The following is a 12490-nucleotide window of genomic DNA, read 5'->3' as shown; positions in this document are numbered from 1 at the left end:
GTGCTGCTCCAACTTTGCCACAGAATCCTATTTAGTATCCAAGTTGCATTCTGCGCCAAAATCAAAATGGCTGCTTTTCCCTTTCTAAATTTAGCGTGAAACTCCCCACTCTGAAAATCTTTTCTCCTGCACTCTATCTTTGTTCCAGATGCCAGGTGACAGTACTGCCTGAGAAAGCTGGTGACCAGTTTCTAAGCCGTCACCAGCATCACTCTGAAACCAACCACAAGTGGTCCACTTCCGATATTTTCCCCTCCCTCGCCGTGGGGAATGTTTGGCCTCCAGTTGACATTTGGAAATTTCAGTGGGATCAGGATCTCAGCAGATGGGCGGCCAAGTCCCTCACTCGGAGGCACCTCTAGATTGCAATGTGGTTGCTCAGCTGCCTGTTATACACCCCTCGTGATAGTCAGCACTATTAAAGTCATGTGTTCAGTAACATTGCTACTGGTAAATCTCATTAGATTACACAATCCCTCAGTTCTTTTCAATAGAAGGAGTGATGTTTCAACAGGGAATTAACCTAGACCTGGCTGGAGTGGATATGTAACAGGTCCAGAAATATTTTCTCTCACGCCATTTAAATTTTGAAAAGAAAACCTTATTCATTGCCTTCAGACTACAGAAATGGCAGCATCCTTTACCACAGTGCACTGTGGCTGTGAAGCAATTCTATTCCTTCCCACAAATTATAAGTTGAGATATTTTTTGAAGAGGGAAGCAAGGCCAGCCAATGTGAGATGCCAGCGTGGCTGTTTCAGTCGGGCGCCAATAATGGCAGCTTAATTTACCCAGAGTCCTCCACAACTATGAAATATTTCTATTATTTTCACTATAACAGCACAAAGCGGGTACGGCAGCATAGTGGTTATGTTACTGGACTAGTAATCCAGAGGCCTGAACTAAAGATCCAGAGACACGAGTTCAAATTCCACCACAGCAGCTGGGGAATTTAAATTCAATTAAAATAAATCCAGAATAAAAAGCTGCTTATTAGTAATGGTGACCACAAAACTGTCGGATTGTCATAAAAACCCATTTGGTTCACTAATGACCTTCAGGAAAGGAAATCTGCCGTCCTTACTCAGTCTGGCCTATATGTAACTCCAGACCCACAGCAATGAAGTTGACTCGTAACTGCCCTCTGAACTGGCCTAACAAGCCACTCAGTTCCATTCAAGAAGGTGGCTTACCGCCACCTTCTCGAGGGATGGGCAATAAATGCTGGATTTGTCGGCGACGTCCACATCCTGTGAATGAATTTTCAAATTCACGATCAGTGTCAGCTGCGGCTCAGTGAGTAGCACACTCGCCTCTGAGTCAGAAGGTTGTGGGTTTAAGTCCCACTCCAGGGACTTGAACACATCAATTTAGGCTGACACTCCAGTGCAGTGCTGAGGAAGTGCTGCACTGTCTTTCAGATGAGATCTTAAACCAAGGCCCAGTCTGCTCTCTCAGGTGAGTGGTAAAAGATCCCATGGCACTATTTTGAAGATGGGCGGGGACGTTATCCCCGGTGTCCTGGCCAATATTTATCTCTCAATCAACATAACAAATTAACTGGTCATTATCACATTGCTGTTTGTGGGAGCTTGCTGTGCGTGATTTGGCTGCCGCGTTTCTCACATTACAACAGTGACGACAGTCCTAAAAGTGCTTCATTGGCTGTAAAGCGCTTTGTGACATCTGGTGGTCGTGAAAGGCGCTATATAAATGCAAGTCTTTCTTTTCTATAATGGACCTAGTCAAATAGGATATCTGATTTGATCACTTGGCCATCCTGAGCAGTGGTTGCATCATGACAAGCAAGCACAGGGAAATATACTGCCAGGCACGTCAGCTTGGCTCACTTGATCGTATTCTTGCCATTCCAGGACTAGCATAGGCTAATATCCCAGTGCACAACTGCATAGTGAGAGCCACTATCCTTCAACTGAGATGTTTAAGCGAATCTGTCTGTCTGTTTTACTAAATCAGATGGATAATAAAGATCCCACTATTCAAAAAAGAGCTGGCGTTCACAACATTCCTTGCTCAACCAATGCTACCAAAACAACAGATTAACTGGCCATTCATCGCTCCTCTTTTAAGACGCTGCTTAAAATCTTTGACCAGGCGTTAGGTCACCTGTCCTAATGTCTCTTTCTTCGGCTCAATGTCAATTTTTGTCTCATTACGCTCCTGTGAAGCAGCTTATAATGTTTAAATATGCTAAAAGCGCAATATAAATAGAAGTTGTTTGTTGTGGGTATCATTTATTACTGTGTGTAAAATGGCAGCTGCATTTGCTTAACGACCCATTAGTCATTGCACATTTCAAAACATTTCTGAGCGATATGATGAGACAAATATAAAATACAAGTCTTTCTTCTTCATAATAGAACATTAGAAATAGGAGCAGGAGTAGGCCAAACGGCCCCTCCGCCATTCAATATGATCATGGCTGATCCGATAATGGACTCGGGTCCACTTCCCTGCCTGCTCCCCATAACCCCTGTATCAGCGGTTAAGAAACTGTCTATCTCTGTCTTAAATTTATTCAATGTCCCACTTCCACAGCTCTCTGAGGCAGCGAATTCCACAGATTTACAACCCTCTGAGAGAAGAAATTTCTCCTCATCTCAGTTTTAAATGGGCGGCTCCTTATTCTAAGATTATGCCCCCTAGTTCTGGTCACCCCTATCAGTGGAAACATCCTCTCTGCATCCACCTTGTCAAGCCCCCTCATAATCTTATACATTTTGAAAAGATCACCTCTTATTCTTCTGAATTCCAATGAGTAGAGGCCCAACCTACTCAACCTTTCCTCATAAGTCAACCCCCTCATCTCCGGAATCAACCGAGTGAACCTTCTCTGAACTGCATCCAAAGCAAGTATATCCTTTCGTAAGGCAGAATAGGATATTGTCGTTCCTTTGGCAGGGATCAGTGCTGGGACCCCAACTATTTACAATCTATATTAACGACTTGGAAGAAAGGACTGAGTGTAATGTAGCCAAGTTTGCTGATGATGCAAGAATGGGAGGAAAGGCAATGTGTGAGAAGGACACAAAACATTTGCAAAAGGACATAGACAGACTAAGTGAGTGGGCAAAAATTTGGCAGATGGAGTATAATGTTGGAAAGTGTGAGGTCATGCACTTTGGCAGAAAAAATCAAAGAGCAAGTTATTATTTAAATGGAGAAAAATTGCAAAGTGCTGCAGTACAGCAGGACCTGGGGGTACTTGTGCATGAAACACAAAAGGATAGTTTGCAGGTACAGCAAGTGATCAGGAAGGCCAATGGAATCTTGGCCTTTATTGCAAAGGGGATGGAGTATAAAAGCAGGGAAGTCTTGCTACAGCTATACAGGGTATTGGTGAGGCCACATCTGGAATAATGAGTGCAGTTTTGGTTTCCATATTTACGAAAGGATATACTTGCTTTGGAGGCAGTTCAGAGAAGGTTCATTCGATTAATTCTGGAGATGAGGGGGTTGACTTATGAGGAAAGCTTGAGTAGGTTGGGCCTCTTGTCATTGGAATTCAGAAGAATGAGAGGTAATCTTATCGAAACGTATAAGATTATGAGGGGGCTTGACAAGAGAGGATGCAGAGAGGATGTTTCCACTGATGGGGGAGACTAGAACTAGAGGGCATGATCTTGGAATAAGGGGCCGCCCATTTAAAACTGAGATGAGGAGAAATTTCTTCTCTCAGAGGGTTGTAAATCTGTGGAATTCGTTGCCTCAGAGAGCTGTGGAAGCTGGGACATTGAATAAATTTAAGACAGAAATAGACAGTTTCTTAAATGATAAAGGGATAAGGGGTTATGGGGAGCAGGCAGGGAAGTGGACCTGAGTCCATGATCAGATCAACCATGATCTTATTGAATGGCAGAGCAGGCTCGAGGGGCCGTATGGCCTACTCCTGTTTTAATTCTTATGTTCTTATGTAAATATGGAAACCAAAACTGCATGCAGTATTCCAGGTGTGGCCTCACGAATACTTTGTATGACTGTAACAAGATTTCCTTGCTTTTATACTCCATCCCCTTTGCAATAAAGGCCAAGATTCCATTGGCCTTCCTGATCATTTGCTGTACCTGCATACTATCCTTTTGTGTTTCATGCACAAGTACCCCAGGTGCCGCTGCACTGCAGCACTGTGCAATTTTTCTCCATTTAAATAGTAACTTGCTCTTTGATTTTTTTCTGCCAAAGTGCACGACCTCACACTTTCCAACATTATACTCCATCTACCAAATTTTTGCCCACTCACTTAGTCTGTCTATGTCCTTTTGCAGATGTTTTGTGTCCTTCTCACACATTGCCTTTCCTCCCATTTTTGTATCGTCAGCAAACTTGGCTACGGTACACTTGGTCCTTTCTTCCAAGTCGTTAATATAGATTGTAAATAGTTAGAGTCCCAGCACTGATCCCTGGGGCACACCACTTGTTATTGATTGTTAACCCGACTCTCTGTTTTCTGTTAATTAGCCAATCCTCTATCCATGCTAATATATTACCCCCAACCCCGTGAAATTTTATCTTGTGCAGTAACCTTTTATGTGGCACATTGTCAAATGCCTTCTGAAGTCCAAATACACCACATCCACTGGTTCCCCTTTATCCACCCTGTTCGTTGCATCCTCAAAGAATTCTAGCAAATTTGTCAAACATGACTTCCCCTTCATAAATCCATGCCTGACCAAATTATGCTTTACCAAATGTCCTGCTACTGCTTCTTTAATAATGGACTCCACAATTTTCCAACCACAATGTTAGGCTAACTGGTCTATAGTTTCCTGCTTTTTGTCTGCCTCCTTTTTAAATAGGGGCGTTACATTTGCAGTTTTCCAATCCGCTGGGACCTCCCCAGAATCCAGGGAATTTTGGTAAATTATAACCAATGCATCCACTATCCCTGCCGTTACTTCTCTTAAGAACCTAGGATGCAAACCATCAGGTCCAGGAGATTTATCCGTCTTTAGTCCCATTACCTTACTGAGTACCACCTCCTTATAAGTTCCTCCTCCCCTATAGCCCCTTGACTATCCACTGTTAGGATATTGTTAGTATCCTCTACCGTAAAGACTGATACAAAGTATTTGTTCAGAGTTTGTGCCATCTCCATGTTCCCCATCACTAATTCCCCGGTCTCGTCCTCTAAGGGACCAACATTTACTTTAGCCACTATTTTCCATTTTATATACCTATAGAAACTCTTGCTGTCTGTTTTTATATTTTGGGCTAGTTTACTTTCATAGTCTATCTTCCCTTTCATAATCATTTTTTTAGTCATTCTTTGCCAGCTTTTAAAAGCTTCTCAATCTTCTGTCCTCGCACTAGTTTTGGCCATTTTATATGCCCTTGTTTTTAATTGGATATCATCCTTTATTTCTTTAGTTAGCCGCGGGTGGCTATCTTTTCTTTTACACCCTTTCCTCCTCAGTGGAATATATTTTTCTTGAGAGTTGTGAAATATCTCCTTAAATGTACATCACTGTTCATCAACCGTCCTACACTTTAATCTATTTTCCCAGTCCACTTTAGCCAACTCTGCCCTCATGCCTTCATAGTCTCCTTTATTTAAGCTTAGTATGCTGGTTTGAGATCCAACTTTCTCACCCTCCATCTGAATTTGAAATTCAACCATGCTATGATCACTCATTCTAAGGGGATCCTTTGAATTGTTCCTAGGATCCTCGGAAATTGTTTATTAATCCTGTCTCATCACACAGGACCAGATCTAAGATAGCCTGCCCCCTGGTTGGTTCTGTTATATACCACTCAAGGAACCCGTCCCTTATGCTCTCTATGAACTCTTCCTCAAGGCTACCCTGACCAATTTGATTTGTCCAATCAATATGGAGGTTAAAATCACCCATGATTATTGCTGTTCCCTTTTTACAAGTCCCCACTATTTCTTGGTTTATGCAAGGCTTTCTATCCCTTAGGCTCATAAATTAATTGTGTTTTCACCCTAGATGCTATTTGTAAGGGTGGGGGAACAAGATAAAGAACTGAAAAGGAAACAAGGTAATGTTCAGGTTTGATAAAAGAATAGAAAATTGCAAAAAATTCATCAGAGGCATGTCACACATAGCTTCAAGCACACACGGGGGTCAAGTTTCGGCCTGAGTTGCTCCTATTTTTTTGGAGCAACTAGTTTAGAATGGAGTATCTTAGAAATTGCAATTCTCGGCCTTTAGTTTGCACCAGTTCTAGTGAGTTAGAACAGTTTCATTTTAGAACAGATTTTTTTTTCTCAAAAGGGGGCGTGTCTGGCCACTTACACCTGTTTTGCAAGTTTAGGCAACGAAAACTTACTCCAAACTAACTTAGAATGGAGTAAGCATAGATTTTTGTACAATCAGAAAAACCTTGCCTACACTTATAAAATCAGGCGTAGGGAACGAGAGATGGGGGCGGGGAGGGCGGTTTACAAGCGTTAAACACTTCACTTTTACAAATAAAGAGCCATCATCAATAATAAATTATAAATAAATCAATAAATAAACCAATAAATCAATCCAATAAATAAAAAAATTTAAAATTTAAATTTTTTTTTAAATCACTCAAAGTAAAAAATGATTTCTACTCACCTGCAGCACCAGGGAGAAGGGGGGAAGAGAAGAAGATGGAGGGGAGAGAAGAGAAGAAGATGGAGGGGAGAGAAGAGAAGAAGATGGAGGGGTGAGAAGAGAAGAAGATGGGGGGGGCGAGAGAAGAGAGAAAGATGGGGGAGGCGAGAGAAGAGAGGAAGATGGGGAGGGGGGAAGAGAGGAAGATGGGGCGAGAGAAGAGAGGAAGATGGGGCGAGAGAAGAGAGGAAGATGGGGAGGGAAGAGAGGAAGATGGGGGGGCGAGAGAAGAGAGGAAGATGGGGCGAGAGAAGAGAGGAAGATGGGGGGGGTGAGAGAAGAGAGGAAGATGGGGGGGTGAGAGAAGAGAGGAAGATGGGGGCGAGAGAAGAGAGGAAGATGGGGGCGAGAGAAGAGAGGAAGATGGGGGGGTGAGAGAAGAGAGGAAGATGGGGGGGTGAGAGAAGAGAGGAAGATGGGGGGGCGAGAGAAGAGAGGAAGATGGGGGGGGAAGAGAGGAAGATGGGGGGGTGAGAGAAGAGAGGAAGATGGGGGGGCGAGAGAAGAGAGGAAGATGGGGGTGCGAGAGAAGAGAGGAAGATGGGGGGGGGAGAGAGAAGATGACAAAGAAGAAGCCCTGCACGCAGCCGATGCCAGGCTGCCGATGCTGCCGACTCTTCGGGCGGGGCCCGCCCCAGCGAGATACGGGCGGGGCCCGCCCCAGCGAGATACGGGCGGGGCCCGCCCCAGCGAGATACGGGCGGGGCCCGCCCCAGCGAGATACGGGCGGGGGCGGGCCCTACTGACGACAACGACGGCGCCGACTGTCAGGAGTTCTTTGGGCGGGCCCCGCCGCTGAGGTAAGATGCGCAGGCCACTCGGCCTGGGATAGGGTCATCGCCCCGGAGACAGGACGCCGGCAGCTACTGCACACACGCGCAGCCTCCACTGCGCACGCGTGCAGCTGCCGGCACTGTTTTCGGCGCAGGGCTGTAGCTCCGCCCCCAGCAGCTCCTGCTGCGCAGCGCCGAGCTGGAATTGGGCCTCCAGCTATCTGAGAATCGCGAGGTAAGTATTCAACGCAATTTTTGTTCTATAAATTAGGCGGGCCTCTCCGATGTGCGCCATTCTAGCGGGGCGGCCGAAACTTGAGCCCATGATTACTAGTAGCTTTGCTATTTAACTAATGTTTTCATACTGTTATCTTTGTTTAAAAGCTTTCTCATGTGGGTAAAATTTGCTACAAAGTTATCACTATTATCAGAGAGTTTCACATCTCCACAACTGTCGTATCTGACAAGATTGTGGCTTGAGGCAACACTGGCCATGTATAGCTGACAGACGACTAAAAATCTCACACCCAGGGTTTGTTATCATTGACAGCCCTCTCTTTCAAATGAAGCATGGTGTGTATGTGTACGCGAATGTAGAAGAGAAAGAGAAACAAAGGGGAGGGGTAAATCCAGTCTATGGTATCTGATTTGTATATGGAAATGTGGGTGAATGCCCAGGGCTCATTGTGCAGGAAAACATCAAGGTTGAAAAGGATATGAGAGAAGTGACATTTATCAATACAAATCAGTAAGTAATGTTTAAGTGATGCCAGACTTGGGTTTTAAACCCTGTAGATTGTAGCTGTTTTAAGTACACACAGTTCCTTGCATTTTGGCGAACCTTGGTTCATAATAAAAATACACGAAACAAACTAAAGCTGAACTTTCCTCTCCACCATGGAGTTTTATAGCATGGATATTCAGCTAGTGCTTATTCTTCATGGCAAATTAAATGAAATGAATGGAGCAAATACATAAAAATACAATTAAAATGGCAGCGAGGTAGAAAACAGCAGTACTCAACACAGAGGTGAATGAATTTAGCCTAAGAATAATCAGGGATCTATTATTTAGAACCCATATCTGTGTTTGGGCTTCCTGCGACAGTAATGTAGGTGGTTAGTTGAATTTTCATATCATTTACCAAACAAGTTACAGAAGCAATGCTAACACATGCATGAGCCTAGAGTAATAACATTGCAAAGTGCTCCAGAATGTTGCATTTCTTGACAATACTGAGGACAACCATCATCATCAACATCAACATATTCTAACTGGACTGATCAAACTCCATTTTTAATGTTTTCAGAATGGAGAATATTAATTGCATTTCTTTTTTTAAATACAATTTAATATATGTTTAACATAGGAAAACATTTGTCCATCACTATGTAAAATATATTTAGAGTTGATGTATATAGCAAGATTTATTTTAAAAAAAGAACTAGTATGATGATATTTGTGGGAGTGCTCTCAAATAACATTTATGTTTAATTCATTTCCAACAATGATTATAAAACTATATTCACCCGATCCAAATGAAATAGGATGCAGTGTTCCGCAAAACTGCTAAAATCACTCTTAAAATTAAAAAATATTATTTTTACAGTAAATAAAGTTATGGTCATGAGGAGGGGGTTGGGAGGGGATGGGGATATCGGTCATTAAAAGAGAGATCGGAACCACCAGCACAATTTCACTATTGAGCTTAAAATAACAAAGAAAACTACAGGCGCAAGTGCGGACAGGATAGGTCCTGGCTATGACAACCCCACTGACTCTGGTTTACCAGCCCCACACATAAAGCATTGCCACTGAAGCAAGATACCAGAAGAGCCGTAACCCAGCCTGAGTCACTGCCTTCAGGCGTGGAGGCCAAAAGCAGCAAAGGAAAGAGGGAAAAAGTCCAATAGTTTATGTTGGTGCTGCAATAGAGGAAGAAAAGGGCTCCACTGGTTGAAGAGTGAGGAACTAAGGCATCGACATTTAGCTCAGCTGAACGAGGCACCGGAAGAGTCCAGGCTTAGGTGTACATGGAGTTAGTGGCCCTCAAGTGGGGGAAGTTGGAGAACCTCCATGATTGACCTCTCCGGTCTTCAGTGAGGAAGGGGGATCCCAGTCTTGATCGCAACCCAGTAATCCTACTGCAAGTGCACAGATGTGGATATCACTTGAAGATGGGGGAGGCATAGATGGGATGCTGCTGGTCAATTTTTGAATGGTGAGAGACTGGGAAATGTTTGCCTTCAGAGGGACCTGGGTATCCTTGTACATAAATCACAGAAAGTTAACGTGCAGATACAGCAAGCAATTAAAAAAGGAAATGGTATGTTTTCTTTTCTTTCAAAAGGATTAGAGTATAAAAGTAAAGAAGTCTTACTACAATTATGCAGGGCATTGAACAGGCCACACCTGGAGTAATGTGTACAGTTCTGGTCTCCTTACCTAAGGAAAGACATACTTGCCTTAGAAGGAGTGCATAGAAACATAGAAACATAGAAAATATTTGCAGGAGTAGGCCATTCGGCCCTTCGAGCCTGCACCACCATTCAATAAGATCATGGCTGATCATTCATTACCTCAGTACCCCTTTCCTGCTTTCTCTCCATACCCCTTGATCCCTTTAGCCGCAAGGGCCATATCTAACTCCCTCTTGAATATATCCAACAAACTGGCATCAACAACTCTCTGCGACAGGTAATTCCACAGGTTAACTACTCTCTGAGTGAAGAAGTTTCTCCTCATCTCGGTCCTAAATGACTTACCCCTTATCCTTAGACTGTGTCCCCTGGTTCTGGATTTCCCCAACATCGGAAACATTCTTCCTGCATCTAACTTCTCCAGTCCCGTCAGTATTTTATATGTTTCTATGAGATCCCCTCTCATTCTTCTAAACTCCAGTGAATAAAAGCCCAGCCGATCCAGTCTCTCCTCATATGTCAGTCCTGCTATCCCAGGAATCAGTCTGGTGAACGGTCTGGTGCAGCGAAGGTTCACCAGATTGGTTTCTGGGATGAACGGATTGCCCTATGAAGAGAGATTGAGTAGACTAGGCCTATATTCCCTAGAGTTTAGAAGAATGAAAGGTGATCAAATTGAAACATAAAATTCTTAAGGGTTAATGCTGGGAAAATGTTTCGCCTAGCGGGGGTATATCGGCCACGGGGTCACAGTCTCAGCATAAGAGATTGGCCATTTAGGACTGAGATGAGGAGAAGTTTCTTCACTCAAAGTATTGTGAGTCTTAGGAATTCTGTACCCCAGAGAGCTGCTGATGCTCAGTTGTTGAGTATATTCAAGACAGAGATCGATAAATTTTGGGGAACTGAGGAAATTAAAGGATATGGGGATAGTGCGGGAAGGTGGATTTAAGGTAGAAGATCAGCCATGATCTTGTTAAATGGTGGAGCAAACTGGAAGGGCCAAATGGCCTACTCCTGCTCTTATTTCTCATGTTCTAAACAGCCCACTGGAACTCACATATGAAGGTAGACCACTTTGGCAGGGTAAAGGAGGGTGTGCGGTGCCCTTGGAACCATACTCTAGGAAGGAGTCAGTGCTTTCAGAAGACCAGAAGGGGAGCAAAAAGAAAGAGGGAGAAAAAAATCTTCAATACATTTTATTTTCAGAAAGGTTGAAACAATCACTCCAGTTTCTGCAGAGGTTTAATTTCAGATAAATTAGGCTGAACTCCTAAAGTGGAATTTTATATTCGATGCCTCTTGTCAAAGTTTACTGTACAAAAGAAAGAAGTTGTCTTCCCTTGTCTGCGACCGTTCATGGTCAAATTATTCAAGGTGTCTTTTGCTCAAAGATAATTCCAGTGAAACAAAGGGTTCATTGTCGAATTTTTGAACTCTGCTGCATGTTAAACAGAACCTGGTTCTAAAATGACATGACAGCTTCACTTCTCGTTCTTTTGTAACCTGAAGTCTCTCCCTGTTGAACCAAAGTAAATGGTATCCAGTGACCAGAAAATGAAATGCATTGGTCAATAGGAGCGTCGCAGCAGCTGGCTAGCAGACACTGAGATAGGGCGATAACGGGCAGTACAGTATGTGTACTATTGGCTAGAGTAACTCCTCAGAGAAAGAAGACTAGCCTGCTTTTGTTCATTTGGAATTGGGTTGAGCTCTGATCAGGTAAAGATGTGATAGGATAGAGATTTAGTTTCATGCTCTGTACTGTGTAATAATAGCACATTCACCAGGTGTCACATTGTGCAGCAACCCAGCTAAACTCTGGTGCCTTGGCCATCTCAGTATCAAAGTGACACCCACAAGGTTTGGTTTTCTTCATTCACGGGATGTGGGTGTCACTGGCAAGGCCGGCATTTATTATCCATTTCTAATTGCCCTTCAGAAGGTGGTGGTGAGCTGCCTTCTTCAACCACAGAGGGCAGTTAAGAGTCAACCACATTGCTGTCACATGTAGACCAGACCATGTAAGGACAGCTGGTTGCCTTCCCTAAAGGACATGAGTGAACCAGATGGGTTTTTACAACAATGGTTACCATTACCAGTGTCCTTTTATTTAATTAACTGAGTTTAAATTCCATAGCTGCCATAGTGGGATTTGAACTCATGTCTTTGGATTACGAGTCCAGTAACATAACCACCCGATTTACACTAAGGCCAGCCAATAAAATCTGTAAGTAGCATGAGTGCACAAAAACTGTCCTCATGGTTTGCACATCAGTAATAAAGGAGCAACCTATATATCAGACGTTGTTGCACAAATAACCACAAGGATATAAAAAGAAAAAAGTACAAATGCTGGAAATCTAAAATAAAAACAGAAGTTTCTGGAAATACAGTTGACGGACACCCATCAGCTTTTCAAAAGGGAAAGGATATATTAAAGATTCTGGATACAGGCCCTTCATTGAACTGTTGCAGAACTTTCACTGATTCCTCAAAATTAAAAGGATAATGCTCCTCCATCATTGGAATATCTACGGGGCGAAATTGCCCTGCGCCCCGTCTGGGGGCGATAAGCTTCCGGGGCTGGGACTTTTAGCGCCCGACGCGGAATTACCCTTCCCGTCCCTGAAAGGAAGCGGAACGCTATCTCCGGCACTCCACTTCCTGT

General features: G+C 43.5%; 1 protein-coding gene across 1 annotated transcript in view; it reads left to right on the top strand.

The window, feature by feature from the left end:
• Positions 1-12490, top strand: part of LOC139281364 (leucine-rich repeat-containing G-protein coupled receptor 5A-like) — a 250652-nt gene that overhangs the window by 136926 nt on the left and 101236 nt on the right. The window lies entirely within an intron of this gene.

This window comes from Pristiophorus japonicus, chromosome 15 (genome assembly GCF_044704955.1).
Source record: "Pristiophorus japonicus isolate sPriJap1 chromosome 15, sPriJap1.hap1, whole genome shotgun sequence".
Lineage (NCBI taxonomy): Eukaryota > Metazoa > Chordata > Chondrichthyes > Pristiophoridae > Pristiophorus > Pristiophorus japonicus.
Note: the sequence above shows the minus strand (reverse complement) of the source record. Positions and strands in the feature narration are given on the sequence as shown.